This window comes from Mobula hypostoma, chromosome 25 (genome assembly GCF_963921235.1).
Source record: "Mobula hypostoma chromosome 25, sMobHyp1.1, whole genome shotgun sequence".
NCBI lineage: Eukaryota > Metazoa > Chordata > Chondrichthyes > Myliobatiformes > Myliobatidae > Mobula > Mobula hypostoma.
Window position 1 is genome coordinate 14,486,769 of NC_086121.1, and position 27,708 is coordinate 14,514,476.

At 41.3% G+C, this 27,708-nt stretch overlaps 1 protein-coding gene and 1 long non-coding RNA gene across 4 annotated transcripts in view; one reads left to right on the forward strand and one right to left on the reverse strand.

Annotated features, from left to right (window-relative positions):
* The window catches only part of prkcz (protein kinase C, zeta), a 395,150-nt gene that overhangs the window by 102,234 nt on the left and 265,208 nt on the right, over positions 1–27,708 (forward strand). The window lies entirely within an intron of this gene.
* LOC134337707 (uncharacterized) lies at positions 18–26,593 on the reverse strand. Of its 2 annotated transcripts, none has more exons than XR_010016048.1 (3): positions 26,261–26,593; positions 5,842–6,010; positions 18–1,596 (listed from the first exon to the last, which is right to left on the reverse strand). It is a non-coding gene; the product is annotated as an uncharacterized LOC134337707 (long non-coding RNA). The 2 variants fall into 2 exon arrangements; XR_010016049.1 differs by lacking the exon at positions 18–1,596 and adding an exon at positions 2,953–3,013.

The window sequence follows — 27,708 nt, forward strand, 5'->3', positions numbered from 1 at the left end:
TATAAATTGTACTAAATTGTCACAGACAAAACCACACATGGTCAGATGTGTCATTAGATTTCATCTGATGTGTATTTGGGATAGTTTTCAAATATCATTGATTGCTAATTGACAAAGGGTACTCTAACCTTTCATAGATCTTTGATTAAATATTATGCATAGGACATTTTGCATTTTCAAAGGTTTCAGAAGAGAATAACAAGCATTATTCTAGCATTAGAGGTTCACATTTACATTGTTATAAAGTGGTTTGGCAGTACATGTAAAGGGGACACACTCACTGATTTAAATACTAAATATTCTGTAATAACAACTTAATATGAAAAGACCAAACAAATTAACATGGTAACTGTTGCGAATAACAATATCTCTTGAAGGATTAAGGGTAATAAATGCCTTTGATAGAACTGGATTTGAATTAAGTAGTTAATCAGAAAGAAAATTTAAAAACCTTTTGATTAAAATCATTAAAATGAATAAAGATAATGAAATATTCCTGGATCTTAATATAAATAAATAAAAGCAACAAATAAGGATTGCAGAACTCAGCGCTATTAAAATAATAAATTTTATTGGAATAAATTTTGGAGTAAAAGTGAGAAGAAGCTTAATTGTCTGCAGGGTTTTTCTGTCACAGATTCAGTGCAAATTATATGTGGTTGTGGAAAGAATGCAAAGATTGTGCTGTTCTTGTTCTATGTTTATTTGATCATTCTCGATAATAAGTATTTGGTGTTTTTCTACAAACTTGTATGAATTAAATATTTCCTTTACTTAGGGTCTAGTTTGATATGACTACTTGTGTTTCTTTTTTCCTAGTTAAGCAAGTCTGGTTCACCCAGCACCTTGGCTCTTGCTGGCTTGCATAGGATCCAGTTCTCCTGTCATTTCTTAATTTCTGAAATTCTTAACCTTATTTAAATTCCTCAATTACCTTATTATTTTTGCAGCCTTCCCCAGCTTGCATCTCAAAGTATAAAACATTCTCCTAGTTGACAAGACAAGGCCTTGACCCTTTTCCTTGAATATACAATAAACTTGCCTCATGGAATGGTAAACTGAATTAACATATCTCAGGATTGGTCAAGGCAGGGAGGCATGTTGCAAAGTACTTTAGTCCCACCCCTTGAAGCTGTGTCTTTTGCCTTCTAGGCTTTGAGCGTTGGAATTGATTCCTTAATCCCCTTCTGAGAGTCTGCTATAAATCTGCTTCTTGAACTAGATGAGAGATACTACTTAAGGAAGGTTATGAGTAATTTGATCAAAGATTTGGGCTTGAAAGGTTGTAACTTTTTGCACTTTTTAGACAGAGGGATTTCTAGAATGGAGGGACTTAATCTTTGAAGGCATGAGTGTTGCCAGTGCAGTTACTAAATTCTGGGACAAGGTCAGAATTGTGAGAATGAAAAGATCTTGATGCACTATAGGGCTGGAGGAACTTGAAGATGGCAAGGAGCAAAGACCATAGGGACAGTTGAAATGTCCCTGGAACTTGATTGGCTTGTTTTTTGTGAAACTCCTTCCTCAGGCCAGGCATGAGAATCAAAACAGCCATCTCCACTGGGTTGTCACCAGCAATTGTTGTCCTGGCCCTCCCTGCAGAAGAAATAGCAGGTACAAAATTACATAATTATGAGCATACATAAAATGTGCTTAAAAGTATAGAAGTTTTTAGGCTAATTTTCACATACCCTTGAAATGAAAATGCAACTTTTATTCAAATTACCAATGATTTAAAAAAATTAAGATTTTGCAGGTTTGTCTGCAGATTAGCACAGTTTTTCGAATTCTCTTTGTAATTTGGGTAGAACTCCAGTCAGTAGCGATTTAGATCAAATTATTTGATGCATTTGATAGGAGAGTTTCAGGCAAAGAGATTTATGTGAAGTGAGCTCTGACTTGAAAGCTGCAACATAATCAAGCAGTTTTGAGAGGAAAACAAGATTGGGTGGATAGTGTGCAAGGGTAAGTCAAGTGTTACTTCAATTTTGAGGAGTAAAGAGATGATTATGCCTGACCAGAGTGAATTATGTCCCTAAGAATCTTTGCTTCATTGCATTTCTTTGGTATATCTTGGAACAGTTTCCTGCAGTTAAGTCATGATTCAAAATAACTTGCTGTTAATGTGTCCTTTTCATGACATCTCTGATGCTTTTTTTTTGTAGTGTTAATTTAAGATGGTATAAATATATTTAGTTTTTGCACTACAGAGAAATGGCTGAGAAACAATAATTCCTATTAAACATGAGATTGTATCTTGTATTGTTAAGCAGCCTCAGTGACTTGAACTTCCAATATCAAAATCAGAACTCAACTTGTGTGTGCTATCAATGGTAGAGTTGAGTCCGAGGAGTACAAGTGTATAGTTAATTGAAAGTGGTGTCTCAAATAGATAGGGTAGTTAAAAAAAAGGCATTTAGTAACTGGTCTTCATCAGTCAGGGCATAGAGAGTTGGGACATTAGGTTATAATTGTAGAAGTAGTTATTACGGCAGCACATGGAGTACTGTGTAACAGTTTTAGCACCCTATTATAGGAAATACATGATTAAACTGGGAAGCGTGCAGAAAAGATTTGAGTTGGCAGGATTAAAGGATCTGAGTTATAGGGAGAGGTTAGCCAGGCTAGGTCATTACTCCTTGGAACACAGGATAATGAGGGGTGACCTTATCGAAGTGTTTAAAATTATGAGAGGCATAGATAATAGTCTTTTCCCCAGGGTAGGGGAGTCCAAAGCTAGAAGGCATAGATTTAAAGTGAGAGCGGAGAGATTTACAATGGACCTGAGGGACAAATTTTTACACAAAGGGCAATGGAAGAGTAAGTGGCCAGAGGAAATCATTGAGGTAGGTATAGTAGTATCATTTTTAAGAAGCACTTGAATAGGTACATGAAGGGAAAGCACCTGGAGGGACATCTTTGTATTACAGTACAGTGTTGCTTGATAGCGGGCTAGCAGAAGCGGTCTTGTAGTTTCGATTTCTCCCATTCCAAAATTATTTTATAATATGCCCTATGTATAAAAAGTAGTAGCATAATATAACATGTTAAGCACCTACTGTTAATCTGTTGTCAGACATAAAAAAAATTGTTTGAGTGTAACATTTAAATCTATTACATTTCTTGTCTTTATCACCTGTTGGTTTACTTCCAAGGCAAATCTGATCTACATGTTCTGAAGGCATAAGACCATAAAATATAAGAGCAGAATTAGGCCACTTGGCCCATCTGCTCCACTGTTTCATCATGGCTGATCCATTTTCCCTCAGTCCCATTCCCCTGCCTTCTCTCTGTAACCTTTCACCCCTGACTAATCAAGAACCTATCAACCTGTGCCTTAAACACACCTAATAATCTGGCCTTCACAGCTGCTTGTGGCAACAATTCCCGCAGATTCACCACCCTCTGTCTAAAGAAATTTCTCCTCATCCCCGCTCTAAATGGATGTCCCTCTTTTGGGGCTGTGCCTTCTGGTCCTAGACTCCCCCATCATAGGGAAACATCCTCTCCACATCCACTCTATCCAAGCCTTTCAACATTTGATAGGTTTCAATAAAATTTCCCCCTCATCCTTCTAAATTCTAGTAAGTACAGGTCTAGAGCTATCAAATGTTCCTCATATGATAGATAATCCTTTCATTCCCAGAATCATTCTCATGAACCTCCTCTGAACCTTCCCCAATATCAGCACATCCTTTCTTAAGTAAGGGACTCAAAACTACTCGCAATACTGAAGCTTCACCAGTGCCTTATAAAGCTTCATCATTACGTCCTTGCTTTTATATTTTAGTCCTCATGATCTGAATAACATTGAATTTGCCTTTCTCACCGTTAACTCAACCTACGAGTTAACCTTTCAAGAATTCTGCACGAGAACTCCCAAATCCCTTTGTATCTCGGATTTTTGAATTTTCTGCCCTTTCACAAAATAGCCTATGCATTTGTTCCTTCTACCAAAGTGCATGACCATACACTTCTTCACACTGTATTCCATCTGCCACCTCTTTGTCCGTTCTCTTAATTTGTCTAAGTCCTTCTGTAACCTCCCTGCTTCTTCAGTACTACTTACCTCTCCATCTAACTTCACGTCGTTTGCAAACTTGGCCACAAAATTTGCCACATTTCCGTCATCCAAATCATTGACATATATTGTAAAAAGTAGCAGTGTCAACACTGACCTCCGTGGTACACTACAAGTCACCATCAGCCAACCAGAAAAGGCTCCCTTTATCCCACTCCTTGCCTCCTGCTAATCAGTCAATCCTCAATCCACGCTAGTATCTTTCCTGTACATGGGCTCTTATCTTGTTAAGCAGTCTTATGTGCAGCACCTCGTTAAGGCCTTCTGTCATCATCCCTGCTAGTGTCCTCTTTCAGTCAACTTTGGCCAGCTTCAATGTCATGACTATATAATTCCCCTTACTCCGCTGATGTACTGATACATCTGACTTTAGCTTCTCCCTCCCAAATTGCAGGGTGAGGGCTTATCATATTATGATCACTGCCTCCTAGAGGTTCCTTTACCTTAGCTCTCTAATCAAATCTGGTTCATTACACAAAACCCAATCCAGAATAGTCTTGCCCCCTAGTGGGCTGGTTCAACCATAAGTTGTTCGATAAAGCCATCTTGTAGGCATTCTAGAAATTCTCTCTTGGGGTCTAGCACCAACCTGATTTTTGCAATCTACCTGTATCTTGGAATTGCCCATGTTGTTTTTACACTCTCACTGGTCCATCAGCCACCCAGGTTCTCTTTCTGTTCTGTTCACCTTTTTGCATTCCCCTCCTTGGCTGGTTTCCCTCTTCTGCTCTTCTGTATGCTAACCATCTTTCCTGTTTCGCCCTTTTACCCTGTGCTCACCCAGTCCTAATGCAGAGCAGCAACCTGAAACCTTTTATCTCTTGAATTCTAATCAAAATGAGGTTATTGACACAAACATTAGTTGTGAGATTTGTTGTTTTGTGGCAGCAGTACAGTTCAGGCATAACAGATTAATATGCCAGATTAGTAAATAAATATGCAAGAGGAAAGCAAGTGTTCATGGGTTCACATATGGGTCTACAATCCTTTGAAGCCTTTTATGATCCTGTACATTGACACTTCTATAGCAAATGGTAATGCAACCAGATCGACTGCTCTCTGTAGAACATCCATAGAAATTTATTTATTTATTGAGGTAGAGTGTGGAGTACGGCCCTTCAAGCTATGCCACCCAGCAATCCCCCAATTTAATCTTAACCCAATCATTAGACAATTTACAGTGACTAATTAACATATCAACTGGTACATCTTTGGACTGTGGGAGGAAACCGGAGCACCCAAGGTAACCCACATGGTCGCAGGAAGAATGTACAGACTCCTTATAGGCAGCAGCGGGAATTGAACCTAGGTCGCCTGTACTGTAAAGCCTTGTGCCCACCACTACACTACTATGCCACCCCACTTGCTGGAGTCTTTGATGAAATACCAAATCTTTTCAAACTCCTAATGAAGTATGGCTGTTGTCATGCCTTTGTCATGATTGCGTCAATATCATGGGCTCAGGATAGATTCTCTGGGATGCTGACACCCAGGAATTTGAAGTTACTCATCCCCCTGATCCCTCAATGAGGACTGGTATGTGTTCTCCTGACTTCCCCTTCCTGAAGTCCACAGTCAGTTCCTTGGTCTTGAGTACAAGGCTATTGTTGTAACAGCACTCAACCAGTCTATCTATCTTGCTTCTGTACAGCTTGTCAACACCATATGCCTTTGGTGAATTTATAGATGACATTTGAGCTGTGCCTAGTCACACAGTCAGTGAGAGAGAGTAGAGCAGTGGGCAAGCAAAGCAGACGTACCTGCGGTATGCATGTGTTGATTGTCAGTGAAGAGGTATAATTACCAATCTACACTGACTGTTGTCTCCCAATGCGAAAATCAAGAATCCAATTGCAGAGGGTTGTACAGAGGCCCAGGTTTTGAATCTTGTTGATCTGTACTGAGAGGGTAGTGGTGTTGAATGCCGAGCTGTAATCAATAACCAACATTTGCCATCGGTATTGCTGTTATACAGGTGGTCCAAAGACCACAGATGCAGCTTGACCCACTGAGTTCTTTCAACAGTTCATTATTATTTTTTGCTTTGGATTCCAGCACCTACAGCCCCTTGTTTATACGAACGCTGCATCTCTTGGCAAAGGTTCACTATATCAGAGCTTATGAAGGAGTAGAAAAACTGGCAAGTTTCCTAATTTTCCACATTTAGCAGCAAGTTCTTTGCATTGCATTGTTTATGAAATGAGGTTGGGTTGAAGGTTGGCAAGAAAACATGCCATTTAAGGAATGTAGCTGTGTGTGCAAAGGTGAAAAAAAATTCATAGCAGAACTACCAATTGTGTAGGTTATTCTTTCTACACAAGGCCAAACTTTAAGAAATAAGCTTTTTTAAATGTTGGGATCAGTACGTCATAAGGCCAGAGCACTTGGTGACTATCCTCATATCACTGTGGAAAGGTCATGATGAGCCATCTTTTTGAACTGCTGCAGTTCTTAAGATGAAGTTATTCCCACAGTCCTGGCGGGTAGGGAGGTCCAGGATTTGGACCCAGCAATGTAGTTCCAGGATGGTGTGCTACCTGGTAGCAAATGTGCCTGCTACTCTCATCTATTCTTGATGATAGAGGTTCACAGGTTTGGGATACGTTCTAAGAGATAGATTGAACACACTGTACTGCTGTGCAACCGTGGTGAAGGAAATAAATATTTAGAGAACCATAGCAACGCACACAAAATGCTTGAGGAACTCAGCAGGTCAGGCAACATCTTTGGAAATGAATAAACAGTTGAGGTTTCAGGCCAAGACCCTTCTTCAGAACTGGAAAGGGAAGGGGGAAGATGCCAGAATAAAATAGTGGTGGAGGGAAAGGAGGATAGCTGGAGGGTGATAGGTGAAGCCAGGTGGGTAAGAAAGGTAAAGGGATGGAGAGAAAGGGATCTGATAGGAGAGGAGAGTAGACCATAGGAGAAAGGAAAGGAGGAGGAGACCCAGGGGAAGTGATAGACAGGCGAGAAGAGCTAAGAGGCTAGAAGGGGCAATAGAAGAAGAGGGGAGGGGGGAGGGAACAATTTTTTTTAACTGGAAGGAGAAATCGATATTCATGCCATCAGGTTGGTGCTACCCAGACAGAATATAAGGTGTTGCTCCTCCACCCTGAGGGTGGCCTCATCATGGTACAAGAAGAAGTCATGGACCAGTGTGTTGGAATGGGAATGTGAATTAGAATTAAAATTTTGGTCAGTGGGAGATTTCCACTTTGGGCAGATGGAATGGGGGTGCTTGATGAAGCGGTCCCCCAGTTTATGACAGGTCTCACCAGTGCAGAGGAGGCTGCATCAGGAGCACTGGACACTGTAGATGACCCTAGTGGATTCACAGGTGAACATAGAACATAGAACATGGAATAGTACAGGCCCTTCGGCCCACAATGTTGTGCCGACCCTCAAACCCTGCCTCCCATATAACCCCTCACCTTAAATTCCTCCATATACCTGTCTAGTAGTCTCTGAAACTTCACTAGTGTATCTGCCTCCACCACTGACTCAGGCAGTGCATTCCACGCACCAACCACTCTCTGAGTAAAAAACCTTCCTCTAATATCCCCCTTGAACTTCTCACCCCTTACCTTTAAGCCATGTCCTCTTTGTTGAGTAGTGGTGCCCTGGGGAAGAGGTGCTGACTATCCACTCTATCGATTCCTCTTGTTATCTTGTATGCCTCTATCATGTATCCTCTCATCCTCCTTCTCTCCAAAGAGTAAAGCCCTAGCTCCTGTAATCTCTGATCATAATGCATACTCCTGGTAAATCTCCTCTGCACCCTTTCCAATGCTTCCACATCCTTCCTATAGTGAGGCGACCAGAACTGGACACAGTACTCCAAGTGTGGCCTGACCTGAGTTTTATAGAGCTGCATCATTACATCGCGACTCTTAAACTCTATCCTTCGACTTATGAAAGCTAACACCCCATAAGCTTTCTTAACTACCCTATCCACCTGTGAGGCAACTTTCAGGGATCTGTGGACATGTACCCCCAGATCCCTCTGCTCCTCCACACTACCAAGTATCCTGCCATTTGCTTTGTACTCTGCCTTGGAGTTTGTCCTTCCAAAGTGTACCACCTCACACTTCTCCGGGTTGAACTCCATCTGCCACTTCTCAGCCCACTTCTGCATCCTATCAATGTCTCTCTGCAATCTATGACAATCCTCTACACTATCTACAACACCACCAACCTTTGTGTTGTCTGCAAACTTGCCAACCCACCCTTCTACCCCCACATCCAGGTCGTTAATAAAAATCACGAAAAGTAGAGGTCCCAGAACAGATCCTTGTGGGACAACATTAGTCACAATCCTCCAGTCTGAATGTACTCCCTCCACCACCACCCTCTGCATTCTGCAGGCAAGCCAATTCTGAATCCACCTCGTCAAACTTCCCTGGATCCCATGCCTTCTGACTTTCTGAATAAGCCTACCGTGTGGAACCTTGTCAAATGCCTTACTAAAATCCATATAGATCACATCCACTGCACTACCCTCATCTATATGCTTGGTCACCTCCTCAAAGAACTCTATCAGGCTTGTTAGACACGATCTGCCCTTCACAAAGCCATGCTGACTGTCCTTGATCAGACCATGATTCTCTAAATGCCCATAGATCCTATCTCTAAGAATCTTTTCCAACAGCTTTCCCACCACAGACGTAAAGCTCACTGGTCTATAATTACCCGGACTATCCCTACTACCTTTTTTGAACAAGGGGACAACATTCGCCTCCCTCCAATCCTCCGGTACCATTCCCGTGGACAACGAGGACATAAAGATCCTAGCCAGAGGCTCAGCTATCTCTTCCCTCACCTCATGGAGCAGCCTGGGGAATATTCCGTCAGGCCCCGGGGACTTATCCGTCCTAATGTATTTTAACAACTCCAACACCTCCTCTCCCTTAATATCAACATGCTCCAGAACATCAACCTTACTCATATTGTCCTCACCATCATCAAGTTCCCTCTCATTGGTGAATATCAAAGAGAAGTATTCATTGAGGACCTTGCTCACTTCCACAGCCTCCAGGCACATCTTCCCACCTTTATCTCTAATCGGTCCTACCTTCACTCCTGTCATCCATTTTTTCTTCACATAATTGAAGGATGCCTTGGGGTTTTCCTTTACCCTACTCGCCAAGGCCTTCTCATGCCCCCTTCTTGCTCTTCTCAGCCCCTTCTTAAGCTCCTTTCTTGCTTCCCTATATTCCTCAATAGACCCATCTGATCCTTGCTTCCTAAACCTCATGTATGCTGCCTTCTTCCATCTGACTAGATTTTCCACCTCACTTGTCACCCATGGTTCCTTCACCCTACCATTCTTTATCTTCCTCACCGGGACAAATTTATCCCTAACATCCTGCAAGAGATCTCTAAACATCGACCACATGTCCATAGTACATTTCCCTGCAAAAACATCATCCCAATTCACACCCGCAAGTTCTAGCCTTATAGCCTCATAATTTGCCCTTCCCCAATTAAAAATTTTCCTGTCCTCTCTGATTCTATCCTTTTCCATGATAATGCTAAAGGCCAGGGAGCGGTGGTCACTGTCCCCCAGATGCTCACCCACTGAGAGATCTGTGACCTGACCCAGTTCATTACCTAGTACTAGATCTAATATGGCATTCCCCCTAGTTGGCCTGTCCACATACTGTGACAGAAATCCATCCTGGACACACTCAACAAACTCTGCCCCATCTAAACCCTTGGAACTAATCAGGTGCCAATCAATATTAGGGAAGTTAAAGTCACCCATGATAACAACCCTGTTATTTTTGCATCTTTCCAAAATCTGCCTCCCAATCTGCTCCTCTGTATCTCTGCTGCTATCAGGGGGCCTATAGAATACCCCCAATAGGCTCCCTTCCTGTTCCTGACTTCCACCCATACTGACTCAAAAGAGGATCCTGCTACATTACCCACCCTTTCTGTAGCTGTAATAGTATCCCTAACCAGTAATGCCACCCCTCCTCCCCCTTTTTCGCCCTCTCTGTCCCTTTTAAAGCACTGAAATCCAGGAATATTGAGAATCCATTCCTGCCCTGGTGCCAGCCAAGTCTCTGTAATGGCCACTACCTCATAATTCCATGTATGTACCCAAGCTCTCAGTTCATCACCTTTGTTCATGATGCTTCTTGCATTGAGGTACACATACTGCAGCCCTTGTAACTTACTGTCTTTACACTGTTTATTCTGCTTCTCTCTCCTCAAAGCCTCTCTATATGTTAGATCTGGCTTTACTCCGTACACTTCTTTAACTGCTCTATCGCTCTGGGTCCCATCCCCCTTGCAAATTAGTTTAAACCCCCCTGAACCATGCCAGTGAACCTACCTGGAAGGATATTGCTCCCCCTCAAGTTCAGGTGCAACCCCTCCAATCTGTACAGGTCCCATCTTCCCCAGAAGAGATCCCAATGATCCAAAAATCTAAAACCCTGCTCCCTGCACGAACTCCTCAGCCACGCATTCAACTGCCATCTCCTCCGATCCTTACCATCACTGTCACGTAGCACTGAAGTGTTGCCTCACCTGGAAGGACTGTTCAGGGCCCGAAATGGAGGTGAGGGAGGAGGTGATTGGACAGATGTAGCACTTCGGCTGCCTGCAGGAGTAAGTACCGGGAGAGAAATTAGTGGGGAGGGACAAATGGATAAGGGAATCACAGAGGGAGCAATTCCTGCAAAAAGCAGAGGTGGAGGGTGGGGGTGGTGGAATGGTAAAGATATGTTTGGTGATGGTGGAAGTTGCAGAGAATGATGTGTTGAATGTGGAGGCTCATGGGGTTGGTAGGTAAGAACAAGATGAACCTATCACTGTTAAGACGGTGGGAAGATGGGGTGATCGCAGATGTTCAGGAAAAGGAGGAGATACTGTTGAAGGCAGTGTTTATGGTGGGGGAAGGGAGACCCTGTTCTTTGAAGGAGAACGACATCTCTGATGTCCTGGAAAAAAAAGCTGCATCCTAGGAAATAATATAGAGGAGATGAAGGAACGGAGAAAACTGAGTGTTCCATCGTGCTGCTGATATTTGCCTTGTAGATTCAAGATACGAGACTGTTTATTGTCATTCTTCAGTAAACTAATGTAAAGGAAAACAAAATGATTGTTACTCCAGATCTGATGCAGCTTTAAAAATGCTATAAGCATAAAGAGCACAATAAAAAACACTATATACAGTATAACCATAAAAAAAATCCTATAAAACACAATGTATAAGTAACTGGTTCAGTGTGGTTGGATATACACAAGATAAGTTAAATACATAGAATGATTTGTAAGTATATGAAGTGACACTAGCTGCAGGGGTACAGAAGTACAGGAGGTCTGACGTAAGGTGACTTTGCCAGAAACTGATAGTGACAAAGTGACTTTTGGCAAGAGGAACTCTTCTAGTAGCAGCAGGGCCTATGAAAACACAGTAGGACAGTGACTGTATCAGTGTAGGTGTGAGGTGTGGAGTGAAAGTGTAAACTGGCAGTGCATGGGGGGGGGTGGATGAAAGGTGCTGAGGAGCTTTGGAGAGGAGTGGCTTATGTGTATGTGGTGATGCTAATGAGGTGGTGGAGTGAGTTAATGGGTGGAAGTATTGATCAGCCTGATATAATATATATCCTTGGCAGCGGCTGGGTTGATGCCGGTGATGCGTTGGGAAGCTTTAGCTGAAAGAAAGTTGAAGAGGGCTCAGGCTGTCAACTCAGATGGCCTCTGAAAGATACAGTATTTATGTCACTGGTTCAGCTGAGTTTTAGGCCAATAGTTAGAAACTGCACTCCCCCAACCTTCCTTATTATAATGGTGGGTACCTGGTGCTAGCGAACATCAAAATAGAATCAGAATCAGGTTTAATGTCACCTGCATATGTCGTGAAATTTGTTGACCTTGCGGCAGCAGTACAATGAAATACATGATGCATATAGAAAAATACTGAATTACTCTGTGTGTGTGTGTGTGTGTGTGTGTGTGTGTGTATAATATTTAAATTAAAATAAGTCATGCAAAAAACCCCCAAAAAAGTGGTGAGGTAGTGTTCATGGGTTCAATGTCCATTGAACCTATGTTCAATGTTCATTGAACCCATGTTCCTGAAGCTGTTCCTGAATCGCTGAGTGTGCGCCTTCAGGCTTCTGTACCTCCTTCCTGATGGTAACAATGCGAAGAAGGCATGTCCTAGGAGGTGGGGATCCTTAATGATGGATGCTGTCTTCCTGAGGTGCTGCTCCTTGAAGATGTCTTGGATACTACGGAGGCTAGTACCCATGATGGAGCTGACTGATGTTACAACTTTCTGAAACTTAATTCAATCCTGTGCAGTAGCTCACCCCCACCCCCACCCCCATACCAGGCGGTGATGCAGCCAGTCAAACTGCTCTCTAGGGTACATCTGTAGAAGTTTTCGAGTGTTATAGGACTAACCAAATCTCCACAACCACCTGATGAAATATAGCAGTTGCCTTGCTTTCTTTATAGCTGCATCAATATGATGCAACCACGTGAGTTCTTCAGAGATATTGACACTCCAGAACTTGAAATTGTTCACTCTCTCCACTTCTGATCCCTCTGTGTTCCCTCATTCTACTCTTCCTGAAGTCCACAATCAGCTCTTTGGTCTTACTAACGTTGAGTGCAAGGTTTTTGCTATGACACCACTCAACTAGCTGGTACATCTCACTCTTGTACGGCCTCTTGTTGCCATCTGAGATTCTGCCAACTATGGTTGTATCAGCAGCAAATCAGCAAATGTAAAGAGAGTAGATCAGTGGGTTAAGCGCACATCCCTGCGGTGCGCCAGCATTGTCAGTGAGATGGAGATGTTACTTCCAATCCACACAGGTTATGATCTTCCAGTTAGGAAGTCGAGGATCCAGTTGCAAACAGATGGTTAGTTTCACTTTTTTGGGGGTTGATAGTAATAATGCCTTGCACTTTAGTGATACAGTATTATTTGCTACTTACCAGCTCCTGGCTGAATGCTTACATCTTGCTGCATTACTAATTTGCTGAGGAGTTACAAATCGAGTATGTCATCAGCTAACAAGCCTTGCTATATTTGAAATAGCTTTATTAAAACACTGCCCTAATAAAACCCTGCATTTATGTCCTGAGATCAGAGTGATTGACTTCTAACAATCACAACTACTTTTCTTTGTCTGATGTATGACTCCAGTTATGGAAGTGTTTCCCCTTTACTTATTAATTTGAGGTTCACTTGGGAAACATTGTGACTCTAGAAGTTGGCTGTGAAGCATGACTGAGGCTGCAATGAGGTCTGGAGTGAAGAGGTTCTCGCAAAACCAAAACTATTGATGAGCAAGATGAGTAAGTGCTGTGTGATAGTACATTTGAAGACTGCTTTTATCACTGGGCTAAAGATTGAGATCGGCGTGATTGGTACTATTAGCTAGATTCTATTTATCTGGCATTTTGTGAATCGCTTATACCTGGGTAATTTCCAACATTTTTGGTTGGATGCCAAAGTTGTAACTGTTCCTGAAACTGCTTGGCCAGTGTTGTACATTGTTTTGGAACACTGGTATTCAGCACTATATCACAAGTGTTGTCTGGTCCTGTGGCCATTGCTGTATATGGAGTACTCAGCTTTTTCTTGAAATGACACATGCAGTGGTGCTAGAAAGTTTGTGAACCCTGTAGAATTTTCTCTATTTCTGCATAGATATGACCTAAAATGTGATCAAATCTTCAATCATCCTAAAACTAGATAAAGAGAACCCAATTAATTAAATAACACAAAAAGCATTATACTTGTTCATTTATTTATTGAGAAAAAATGATCCAATATTACATGTGTTTGTTGGAAAAAGTATGGGAACTTCTGGGGTAATGCCTTCTACAAAATCTATTTGGAGTCAGGTGTTCCAATCAATGAGATAAGATTGGAGGTGTGGGTTGTGGGTGCCCTGCCCTATATAAAAAAAAGACACACCGAGTTACTGACAGAGCCTGCTCTTCTCAAGAAAGATCTGCTTATGTACACCATGCCTCAATCAAAATAACTTTCAGCGAGGTGGAGATGTTACTTCCAATAGAAGAAGAATTGTAGAGATACATGAAGGTGGATAGGGCTGCAAAAGCATTTCTAAAGACCTGAGTGTTCATCAGAGAAATTGTCTACAAATGGAGGAAACTCAGTACTGTTGCTGCTCTCTCTAGGAGTGGGCATCCTGCAAAGATCACACCAAGAGCACAATGTGCAATGCTGTAAGGAGGTGAAAAAGAACCCAAGGGTCATAGCAAAAGTCCTCAGAAATCTCTGGAACTTGCTAAAGTTTCTATTCATGTGTCAACTAGTAAGAAAAACACTGAACAAGAATAGTGTTCACGGAAGGATACCCCAGAGGAAACCACTGCTCTCCAAAAAACAAACATTGCTGCACGTCTCAAATTTGCAAAAGATCACCTGGATGTTCGACAATGTTCTGTGGACAAATGAGACAAAATATGAACTTTTTGGCAGAAATGCACCTTGCTCTATTTGGAGGAAAAAAGGGCACTGCACACCAACTCCAAAACCTCATCTCAACTGTGAAGCACGGTGGAAGGAGCATCATGGCTTGGGGATGCTTTGCTGCCTCAGGGCCTGGATAGCTTGCAATCATTGAGGGAACAATGAATTCAAAATTGTATCAAGACATTTTATAGGAGAACATCAGGGTAGCAGTCCGTCACCTGAAGCTTAATAGAAGTTGGATAATGCAACAAGACAATGATCCAAAAGACCAGAGTAAATTAACAACAGAATGGTTTAAAAAGAAGAAAATTCATGTTTTGGAATACCTGCCAAAGTCCTGACCTTAACCCTATAGAAATGTTGTGGAAGGACCTGAAGCAAGAAGTTCATGCAAGGAAGCTCGCCAACATCCTAGAGTTGAAGCAGTTTTGTAAGGAGGAATGCCCTAAAATTCCTCTAAGCCAATGTGCTGATCAACAGTTACCAGGAACGTTTGGTTGAAGTAGTTGCTGTATAAGAGGATTGCACCAGTTACTGAAAGCAAAGATTTACATACTTTTTCCAACAAATACATGTAATATTGGATCATTTTTCTCAATAATAAATGAACAAGTATAATATTTTTTGTGTTATTTATTTAATTGGGTTCTCTTGATCTGGTCTTAGAACTTGTGCAATGTTCAGATCACAATTTAGATTATATTTATGCAGAAATAGAGAAAATTCTACAGGGTTCACAAACTTTCTAGCACCACTGTATTGAATTAAAGGGCTAGAGTCTGGCCTCTGGTGGTGAGGTTCTTGGGAGGAAGCCAAGGTGGATCATTTGTTTGGCATTCCTGGCTGAACATACTTTTGAATGCTGCAACTTTTTTCTTTAATTCTTACCATTGTTGAAGATGGATTGGTTTTAGAGCTGCTTTCTTCTGTTACTGTTTCTTAATTGTCCATTATCATCTATGACTAAATGTGATATGACTGCAGAGTGATGATCTGTTCCATTGATTGAGAAATCACATGCTGTTTTTATTGTCCTGCCTTGCAGCTTCTTCAACCTGATGAAAGGTCTCAGGCTGAAATGTCAAATGTTTATTTCCTCCATAGGTGTTATCTGACTTGCTGAGTTTCTCCAACATTTTATATATGTTGCTCAAGATTTCCAGCAACTACAGAATCTCTTGTATCTCACATTTCGAGGCTTGTTTATTATTTCTGTCAAGTCTTTCATTCATAATAGTGGTAGAATGTGGAATGTTGCAGGCCATCTGTAGTTGATGTTTCTGCTGTTGATACATGCCAGTTTTGAACTGCTGTGGTCCTGTCACTGTAACACCATACCACATGATTGAGTACTGTATGTCCTCAGTGTCTAAAGGGACTTTGTCTCTGCAAAGACTGAAGTGGTCACTTTTATAAATGCTCTAATGGACAGATGCATTGGCTGTTGATAGTTTATTGAGGATGAGGTCAAATTAATTGCTCCTCAAGTTGGGTCGCAAGCCGTTTGCTACAAACTTTGTATCTTATCTATTTCAGAATTCAGCAGGTTCGAACTGTGGTGTTGCTGCCAAGCTAATCTGGATGATGGTTCATGAAGTTCCCAAAAATGACATTCTGTACCCTATCTACTTTGATTATTTCTTCTTTGTGTTGTTCAACATGATGAAGCACTGACTGATTCATCAGCAGTGTGAGCACAACAGATGGTAATCAAGAGGAGGTGTCTAAATGGTATCTGAGATAAATGTTTAAGATTCCAGGGACTATCTTTATTCCATTATTGGTCTGCCCTGCCAGAGGAACATGATGTACCCAGGGATTGTGATACAAGAGTCCAACATGTTGTTCGTATCATGATCCTTTTAGTATGACCATGTCAGATGGTGGCTTGACTAATCTTTGATGTGTTTGATGGATGTGTCTCCGAATATGTGTGAGAAGACTTTGAAAAAGGTAGAAACTGGACTGGGAGTGACTTTACTATGTCAGAATTCAGAGCCAAGGGTCAATGCCAGATGGTTTGCTTTGGTTTTGTTCCTTATCTGTTAAAATATAGAAGTACCAGCACAACAGAGTGAATGGATTGGCCACTTCAGAGAGTATTTTAGAATCAACAACAAATGCAGTTATGTGTTGGCCTGTGACTGCCTGGGTTTTCTATGGGATGCTCTGGTTGTTTTCTACATCCTAAAGTTAACAGGTTAATTTGCCATTTCAAATTATTCCTAATGTGCAGTTGAATGTTAGAGCATTGGGGTGGGAGAGGTGAAGTCGATGTGAAATTTTAAAAATGGGATTAATGTAAATAGGTGTTTCATTGAATTAAATTGCTCGGTTTTCAGTGTCTATTTTTTTGTAGTGAACTTGGAAAACCTATACAATCCTTGTCATTTTAAAAACGTAAACATGAGGAATTCTGCAGATGCTGGAAATTCAAGCAACACACATAAAAGTTGCTGGTGAACGCAGCAGGCCGGGCAGCATCTCTAGGAAGAGGTATAGTCAACATATCGGGCCGAGATCCTTCGTCAGGATTAACTGAAGGAAGAGCTAGTAAGAGATTTGAAAGTGGGAGGGGGAGGGGGAGATCCAAAATGATAGGAGGAGACAGGAGGGGGTGGGGATGGAGCCAAGAACTGGACAGATGATTGGCAAAAGGGATATGAGAGGATCATGGGATAGGAGACCCAGGGAGAAGGAAAAGGGGGAGGGGGGGAAAACCCAGAGGATGGGCAAGGGGTATAGTCAGAGGAACAGAGGGAGAAAAAGGAGAGAGAGAGAAAGAATGTGTGTATATAAATAAATAACGGATGGGGTACGAGGGGGAGGTGGGGCATTAGCGGAAGTTAGAGAAGTCAATGTTCATGCCATCAGGTTGGAGGCTACCCAGACGGAATATAAGGTGTTGTTCCTCCAACCTGAGTGTGGCTTCATCTTTACAGTAGAGGAGGCCGTGGATAGATATATCAGAATGGTTTTGGGATGTGGAATTAAAATGTGTGGCCACTGGGAGATCCTGCTTTCTCTGGCGGACAGAGTGTAGGTGTTCAGCAGAATGATCTTCCAGTCTGCGTTGGGTCTCGCTAATATATAGAAGTCCACATTGGGAGCACCGGACGCGGTATATCACCCCAGCCGACTCACAGGTGAAGTGTCGCCTCACCTGGAAGGACTGTCTGGGGCCCTGAATGGTGGTGAGGGAGGAAGTGTAAGGGCATGTGTAGCACTTGTTCTGCTTACAAGGATAAGTGCCAGGAGGGAGATCCATGGGGAGGGATGGGGGGGATGAATGGACAAGGGAGTCACGTAGGGAGCAATCCCTGCGGAAAGTGGGAGGGGGGAGGGAAAGATGTATGCACACATTCTTTCTCTCTCTCTCCTTTTTCTCCCTCTGTCCCTCTGAGTATACCACTTGCCCATCCTCTGGGTTTTTTCCCCCTCCCCCTTTTCCTTCTCCCTGGACCTCCTGTCCCATGATCCTCTCATATCCCTTCTGCCAATCACCTGTCCAGCTCTTGGCTCCATCCCTCCCCCTCCTGTCTTCGCCTATCATTTTGGATCTCCACCTCCCCCTCCCACTTTCAAATCTCTTACTAGCTCTTCCTTCAGTTAGTCCTGACGAAGGGTCTCGGCCCGAAACATCGACTGTACCTCTTCCTAGAGATGCTGCCTGGCCTGCTGCATTCACCAGCAACTTTTATGTGTGTTGCAATCCTTGTCATTTACAGATTTGACAATCTGCTGACATTTTTAAATACTAATATTGTTCCTTAATGTACTACTTGTGATGGTTCTCAAATTTGAATTTGTAAAAGGCAGTGAATTTAAATTGAAAGGTGTTTATCCAGCCTCATTTTTTTTAACTAATCAATAGATGACCTCTGACAATTTCACTGTTTATTCAATCCATATTGAGACCTCATCTGAGTAGCTTTTCTGGGAAGGCAAATGGCTTTTGATTGTAATACTTTGATGGATAGTGGCAAAAGTAATCGTACCCAAGGGCAGTAAATGAATAAGCAGCATATAAAACTAGATAGAGTCAAAGGGTCATCATGCATTTTGGTAATTCATCAGTTGTGGTGCCGCATTAACGAGCTCAGGTTATTGAAATAACAGTCCATATTTTTATTTCCATTATAGTTCCTTTCCTATCATGGAGTTTCAAAATTAAGCTTGAAGCTGAGCAATTCCCTCCAATTAATTGTACAGTAAAAGTTCAAAGTAAATTTTATTATCAAAGTACATATATACCACTATATACAACCCTGAGATACATTTTCTTGTGGGCATACTCAACAAGTCTATAGAATAATAACTATAACAGACCGCCCAACTAGGGTGTTCAACCAGAGTGCAGAAGACGACAAACTGTGCAAGTACAAAAAAAACAAACAACAATAATAAATAAATAACCAATAATATCGCAGACATGAGATGAAGAGTACATTGGTTGTGGGAACGTCTCACTGATGAGGCAAGTGAAGTTATTCTCTTTGATTCAAGAACCTGACAGTTGAGGGTTAGCAACTTTTCCTGAACCTGGTGGTGTGAGACCTGAGGCTCTTATACCTTTTTCCTGATGGAAGCAGTGAGAACAGAGATTGTCCTTGGTGGTGGGGGACTCTGATGATGGATGCTGCCTTACTGCAACAGCATTTCATGTAGATGTGCTCAATGGTTGGGAGGGCTTTACCTGTGACGGACAGGGCTGTATCAACTACTCTTTGGAGGATTTTCCATTCAAGGCCATTGGTGTTTCTATACAAGGCTGTGGTGCAGGTAGCCCACTACTCATCTGTAGACGTTGTTGAATTTTAGATGTCATGCCAAATCTCCGTAAACTCCTAAGAAAGTAGAGGTGCTGCCATGGTTTCTTTGAAATTGTACTTACGTGCTGGGCCCAGGACAAGTCCTCCGAAATAATAACACCTAGGAATTTAGAAGTTAGCAATTTAAAGTTGCTAGTCCTCTGCACCTCTGATCCTTTCGTGAGGATTAGCACGAAACTTCTGGTTTCCTTCAGAAGTCTATAATCAGCTCTTTGGTCTTGCTGACATTGAGTGAGAGATTGTTGTTATGATACCACTTAGCCACATTTTCAATCTCCCTCCTATAGACTGATTGATCACCACCTTTGATTTGGCCTATGATAGTGGTTTCATCAGCGAACTTGAATATGCCGCTCAGTTGCTTATTAGTTTGGGCCAGTAAGAGTGACTTTTCTCTTGGCTGACATGAAATTCATGCAGTTGTTGTATTTGCATTTGAATTGGCGAGCATTTTTCTCTTTGGAATTAATGCTTCCTTGATGAATCAAAGGAGATGATTACATGATATGAGTGAGAAAAATCCAATCTTAAATCTTTGGTTTGTGTTGAGTTAGTTGATGTCAGTTAGAATGCCTATTAGTGAGGAAGGAAGAACCGGTAATAGATTGAGGTCTTACTGATTGTTCAGTGATCCTTATTGGAAAACTTGTGGATAATATGGATGTATGAATGGGTAGAATTAGTGATAGCAGTAATGTATAAGCTGAAAGTCAGTTCTAGATCAAACATGATATTAGGATAATCTATTTCAGATGGTTGCCAGCCAGTGACTGGAGTTAGTGACTGACAGAGGATGCTAATTTCAGTCTTCCTGATATTTATAGGGCTATACAGCCCACTGAGTCTGTACCAACTATCAAGCACCCATTTACACTAATCCCACATTCTTATCAACTCTGCCCAGGTTCTACTATTCATCTACATTGTAAAGGCAATTTACTATGGCAAATTAACCTACCGACCAACACATCTTTAAGATGTGGGGTAACTAGAACATCTGAGGAAACCCACACAAATAAAGAGAGAACATGCAAACTCCATGTAGAGAGCACAAGAGTATGAGATGAGTTGGCAGTTTGTAAGACTGGTACTTGCATATTTTGATTTTTTAGGTGGGAGGGAAGGGTGCAGGTGGCAGGATGATAGGAGATGCTGTCAATAGAAGAGAAGCTGAGTTGCAGAGAATTTTGTAAGAATAATGGCATGGGCAAATAGTAGGTGACTGCAATCATAGTGGTGTGGTACTGGACTGACAGACAGAGTTTCAGACTTTTTTGTTCCAGAAAACTGCGTTCAAGTCACATCTGGGAATCTGGGAATTAGAATTAATAATGTAAGTAAAATATAGAATTACTGTTAGTCTGTAACAATAACTAAAATGGTCATAATACTCCATCTGGTTCACCGTTGCCCTACAGGGAAGGAAATCTGCAATCTTTACATGATCTGCCCAATATGTACCTCCATATCCACTAATGTGGTTAACTCTTGATTTGTCAGTTTGCAATTCGTTGTGAATATAGATGCTAGTATGGCCAGTGACATCCATATCCCATGAACAGTGATAGTGGATCCAGTAATAACAAGGTCCATGCTTTCAACATCTGGTGAGAAGAGCTGAACAGAAAGGAAATTGGTGAAGATTGACCAAAATGGGTATGGCGGTGTGGACACTGGTAAGAGAAGTGGGTGAGAATTAGTGCTCTATAGGAACTGGTAATGAATGCTTCAGTGGAGCTTTCAGAAGATGCCAGTGGAAGCAGAGAAGGAAACTGTTAGCTTACCACATACAGAATTGATCTTGGGAGAACAGCAGTAGAATAGGAAGTTTGAATAGTGTTAAGGAGGTTGAATAATAACTTTGAGAGAATAAAATTCAAGGGAATGAAATGTAGGGAGGCACCATGACATGAGAGAAGAATCAAGTAACGACAAAAATGGAGAGGATAATTGAGTGTTTTTCTTAAAGGGTGGTGGTGAGGGAGGAGGTGGGTGAAGTAGGATGCAAATGGAAGTAGAAACAATCAAATGTAGGATGCCAGCCATGGCATGTAAGTGTCTAGCTAAGCTTTTCCAGGAAAGCAATTGTTCTGGTATTCTCCCGAAAATGAAGAAAATTACTCTGGCCACTCAAAGTTAAAGTCTATCCCGAGCCTTATAGGCTCATCAGGCTGGTGCTTATGCTGGTTTCCGTGGCGTGAAGCGACTGAGAGTACAAGACTCTCAGTCAAAGAATGGATCACAGGGTTAAATGCAGATATAATGATTTCAGTTAACGTCAATTTAGAAAGTAATGTCTAGAAAATCAAGAAAAGATAAAGTTCAATCTCAAATATAAGTAATACAATCATTTCATTATGAGCACTGAACAATAAGTGACAAAAGGAAAGGGACGGCTGAACTAGAGATACAGCAAGAGAAAAATTAATTTGGAAGAATTGGGTTACTGTCACTAGCTCTGATTCACATGAGCTGTTCCAGGATGTTTGTAATGCAAGAGAGGGCAATAATGCATCTATTGAGATGTTGAAAATAGAACAATACAGGATAACATAAGTGGGAACAAAAGCTCACTGGTTGTTTTTATTTCTGAGATGTTGTTCGCAATTAAAACCTATTTCTTACCCAATCCGTACATAATTCATTTTGCCCTAATAAGCTTAATATTATTGTTTGAAAATCAAGTAGTTTGTGTATGCCTTTATGATATATACAATATATTCACAATTTAAGGATCGGTGAGTAAACAACCCAGGTAGTGAGTTGAAGATAGGTAAAACCAGAATACTTTTTTTGTGAGGGAAGGGCTCCTCATGGAAGCATTTTATTGTTGAATTACAGACGTAAAAGAGAGCTCGAAATCAGTGAAACCCCAAAACCTACCTCCAACAGAAAAAGGGAGCAGAGAGCTAGGGGAGGGCTCATGAACATTAACCCCACCACACCTCCTCGCTCAATCAGCAAAGGTCCAAGTTAGGCTTTGGGTAAGAGAGAAGCCAACAAGAGATTTTGAGGGGGTAGAGGAGGAGAGAGAGAAAGAGAACCATGTCCCAGCTGGTCATTCAGATCTTCCCGGGGAAGCTTTCTGACTCCCTCTGATCATCCCATTTGTTAACCCAAGATCTGGGGAACAAGGATTTACATACCCTGTTATACCACTCACACACAGACACATCCTTGCCCTGAGCGGTCAGAGCCTTTTGGCAGCGATGATAGTCCAGATAGTTCTGGTAGCAGTTGCGGGTCTGGTTAAAACCAGAATACTTTTATTACTTTAACCAGTCTTACAATAATCAAAGTTACAACTATTTACTCTTGTTTGTTTAATTTACTACTCCTTAAGATACTTGTGAAAGATTTGAATGACCACTTCAACTTTGTAATTTGTTAAAAGTTGAGTTAGAAAATTAGCACTGCTTGTGACACTGCCATCAGACTGTTGTAGCTTTCACTTTTGCATATTCTACAAATAAACACCTGTTTTTTTAACAAAATGCTTATTGTGCAGTAGAAATAATTGTGTAGCGCATATAATCAAATCTTGCTATTTTATTGCCATACTAGAAGCTTGTTTTTTAAGAGTCAATGCAGAAGAATATCAGTTTTTTAAGGATGTGGGTGAAAAGATTGCAATTTGGTGTTTAGGGCAGTTTACTTGAAAGGCAATTCCTAATATACAGTTTCTGGATGCCGTAATCAGCAATTAAATCCTTTATGATAAAACATTTCAATTAAAAAAAGATATTTGTCAAATATAAATATTGTAGATCTGTATATTTTGCCATTTGCTTCATCTGACATTCTTAACATTATTTGACTTTATGTACACAGCGTCTTGAAAATGTACTCAACCCCCAAACTATTTTCACATTTTATTCTCCATACATAGTTCTCTGTAACTTGCGTCGTCTCCAACAGGATCCTACCACCGAGCGTATCTTTCCCTCCCCACCCCACTTTCTGCTTTCCACAGGGATCATTCCCTACACGTTTCCCTTGTCCATTCGCCCCTCCCCACAGATCACCCTCCTGGCACTTATCTTTGTAAGTGGAGCAAGTGCCATACCTGCCCCTACACCTCCTCCCTCACTACCATTCAGGGCCCCAAACAGTCCTTCTAGGTGAGGCGACACTTCACCTGTCGGTCTGTTGGGATCATCTATTGTATCCAATGCTTCCAGTATAGCTACCTGTATATTGGTGAGATCTGACGTAGATTGGGAGACCACTTCACCGAACAGCTATGCTCTGTCTGCCAGAAAAAGCAGGATCTCCCAGTGGTGATCCATTTTATTTCTACTTCCCATCCCCATTCCCTTTCCAACATGTCAGTCCATGACCTCCTGCACTGCCACAATTAGGCCACACTTAGGAGGAGCAGCACCTTGCATTTTGTCTGGGTAACCTCCAGCCTGATGGCATGAACATCGTTTTCTTGAACTTTCAATAATGCCCCCTAGCCCCTTTCACCATTCCCCATTCCATTTTCCTCTCTCACCTTATCTCCTTACCTGCCCATCGCCTCCCTTTTCTTTCTTTCGTGGCCTTTTGTCCTCTCCTGTCATATTCCCTGTTCTCCAGCTCTTTAGCTCTCTCACCAATTAACTTCCTAGCTCTTTACTTCACCCCTTCCTCTCTCCCAGTTTCACCTATCACCTACTACATTGTAATGCTTCCTCTCCTCTCCCCACCCTCTTATTCTGACTTCTCATCTTTTTTTTTCTCCAGTACTGATAAAGGGTCTCGGCCTGAAACATCGACTGTTTACTCTTTTCCATTGATGCCGCCTGACCAGCAGAGTTTCTGTAGCATTTTATCTTTGTTGCTTGGATTCGCAGCATCTGCAGATAGTCTCCTGTTTGTGATTCATACTTGCTAATGCCCCTCTTAGGAACAATATACTTTCCAGCAGTCCTCTCATGTAAAAACATACTGTTAAGAGCATTCTGACAGCTGCATCACTGTCTGGTACGGCAGGGGTGGGGGGAGCTACTGCACAGGACTGAAAGAAGCTACAGAAAATCATAAAATTAGTCAGTTCTATCTTGGGTACTAGCCTCTGTAGTACCCAAGACATCTTCAAGGAGCAGTGCTTCAGAAAAGCGACATCCATTATTAAGGACCCCCATCACCCAGGCGTGCCTTCTTCTCATTGTTACCGTCAGGCTGAAGACACACACTCAGTGATTCAGGAACAGCTTTTTAGCTTCTTCCCCTCTGCCAAATGATTTCTAAATGGACATTGAACCCATAAACATTACCTCACTTTCCTTTTTAATATATATTATTTCAGTTTTACACCATTTTAAATATATATTTAATTATTTTTCTTTCTATATTATCATGGATTGCATTGAGTCTGCTGCTAAGTTAACAAATTTCGCGGCACATGCCGGTGATAATAAACCTGATTCTGATTCTGAAAACATGTCTACCATATGCCAACATGAGAAAAGTGATTCTGCTTTAAATTTTTATTTGTCTTTAAACCTAGCTTACGCAGTACCTGTGCACTGTACAGCAGCTTTGATATCAATGTGATCCTTGAGCTTGATGGTTTTTTAGCAAGAGTTGAAATATCTAGTTCTCAAATTATGACAGCAAAAGTCCCCTCGCGTGACAGTGTCCAAACAGTTTCTGTTTTTTTGTGAGGATGTGGTTCACACTTTGCTATCATTTTGGAAATATTGTAAGAAGCAATGAGACTACAAAAACGGTCATTTTAGCTTCCTTGGCAAATGACTCAAGTGTGCAATGTATTCAGATGCTTCTTTTATCTGCTGGAACTGAGTAATACCATAAGTAACCACTTAGGGTGTCTTTTACGGAAGTGTTCCTGCAATTTTGATGGTTTCATGGTTTCATTAGACAGGACAGTATTACAAATAAGACACATGGGGCATTGCTGATCTGACAGGAACGAAATAAAACATACTCTAGGTACGTAACATTGTATTGACGCCCTTTCTGTAGTTTCTGTTTCTTAGCAGGATTAAAATTCAAGGCTTCACCGCCTTTACACTCATTGATATAATGCCGTACATATTTATCCACCATTAACGGGGCTAAATTAAAATTAAAAATTAACACAAGCCTGGAATGCCTCTTGGATGTTGACGACGGCAGCGAGTTGACACGGTTGGTCAGGTCTCATGCCTTAAGTTAGGGGGCTGATTACCGCCACCCCCAAGAATCTTGAATGCACCCGATGACTTCTGTTTCCCCTAACACCCCCTTAGGACATGTAACTGTCTCCATTGGAATCACTGACCTAACCTATTAATTCTCGTGGCCAGTGCTATCATGTTTGCTGTTGTGTGCTGGGGGCAGGAGGCTGAGGGTAGCAGACACCAACAGAATCAACAAACTCGTTCGTAAGGCCAGTGATTGTGGGGATGGAACTGGACTCTGTCACGGTGGTGTCTGAAAAGAGGATGCTGTCTAAGTTGCATGCCATCTTGGTCAATGTCTCCCATCCACTACATAATGTACTGGTTGGGCACAGGAGTACATTCAGCCAGAGACTCATTCCACCGAGATGCAACACAGAGCGTCATAGGAAGTCATTCCTGCCTGTGGCCATCAAACTTTACAACTCCTCCCTTGGTGGGGTCAGACACCCTGAGCCAATAGGCTGGTCCTGGACTTATTTCATAATTTACTGGCATAATTTACATATTACTATTTAACTATTTATGGTTCTATTACTATTTATTATTTATGGTGCAACTGTAACGAAAAACAATTTCCCCTGGGATCAATAAAGTATGACTATGACTTTACAACTCAGGTGCTCCAGTCCTGGCAACATCCTTGTAAATTTCCTGGCAACATCCTTATAAATTTCCTTTGTACTCTTTCAATCTTACTTACATCTTTCCTGTAGGTAGGTGACCAAAACTGCATACAATACTCCAAATTAGGCCTCACCAATAACATCCCGATTTGTAGGGGAAATTAACAACTTTCTGCTACACAAGAAACTGCACTAAACAGTAATTTATGTTACAACTTCAGCCTGGTTTTAATGTGAAGGTCACAGACTTTAGACACTTTGTTTATTTAGCTACTTCAGAGATAACAAAGAGAATGGCTAATATTCAAGTGATTACTCGTTAATATTTAATAGGATCTTTATCACCTACTGCAATGGGAACAGAACTGGCTTGCAGCCTTAAGCAGTCCCAACAGCATCGCAAAGATTTGCTTGAGAAAACAGGGTGGAGTGGGGGGGGGGGCGCTATGGGGGAATGTTCCTATTACGCCAAAATCTAACAAATGTCATTGAAGCTTATGACCCAAGCTTTACGCAACCAGTCAACTAATGGAGTATATGGAGCGCTGCCTCAATAAGTACAAACAGTACATATTAATGATTTCTTTTTGTGTCCATATTTGAGTTTATAATCTCAATATTTTATGGAGAAGTGAATGGATTTTTGGTAAGGGGAAAGGTAACTGGAAATGGGTAGGAATATATTGAATATAATTTAATAAATTGACCTATCCTTGAGTATACTAAAATATATGGGTGGTAAAAGTTCCTATATTAGAGATGCGTGACATGCACATCTGACTGGAAATGGATAATTTATTGCATTTAAAAAAATACTATTTACTATATTTATATTTTCTTATAAATACACATTAGTGTAAATATAAAGTGCAATGCAACTATTGTTTTACAAATGCCTTAAAGCTCCTTGTAGCCCCAACACAGTGACAGTTTAGTTTCCTCTGCCAATTCCATGTGATTCAAAGGGATGACTGAGCCAAGACCAGGTGTTTCTCCACTGGAAGAAAAGAAAGAATAAGCAATACACCTGTTCAAAAATAGGAATAGTTCATTACTTAATGATGTTCCATCACACAGCTATTACATTTTGGATCAACTTTTGTCAAACTGAGTGAGTAAAATTTATTTAAACAGAACACTGGGGATTTCCAACTTCCTGAACAAATTGAACCATGATAAAGTAATTACAGTGCCTTGTAAAAGTATTTGGCTCCCAACACCTTGTTCGCATAAATGAATATTACAACCAGGTGTTTTGATCAATTTAACTGAGAATTTTTATTTGTGAATCATGTACTTTTTTTCACAGAAAAACCTAAAAAAATGGGAGAAATTTAAAGTATGAGAAACTAAAAATTCAAAAACTGAAATATCAGCAGTTCAAACATATTTATCCCCCTTGGTTCCACGTCTCGCAGTTATTACAGCCAAAAGTCTTTTTGGATAAGTCTCTATTAGCTTTGCACAATGTGATGGCCTAAGATTTGCCCATTCCTCCCTGCAAAATTATTCAAGCTGTGCCAGG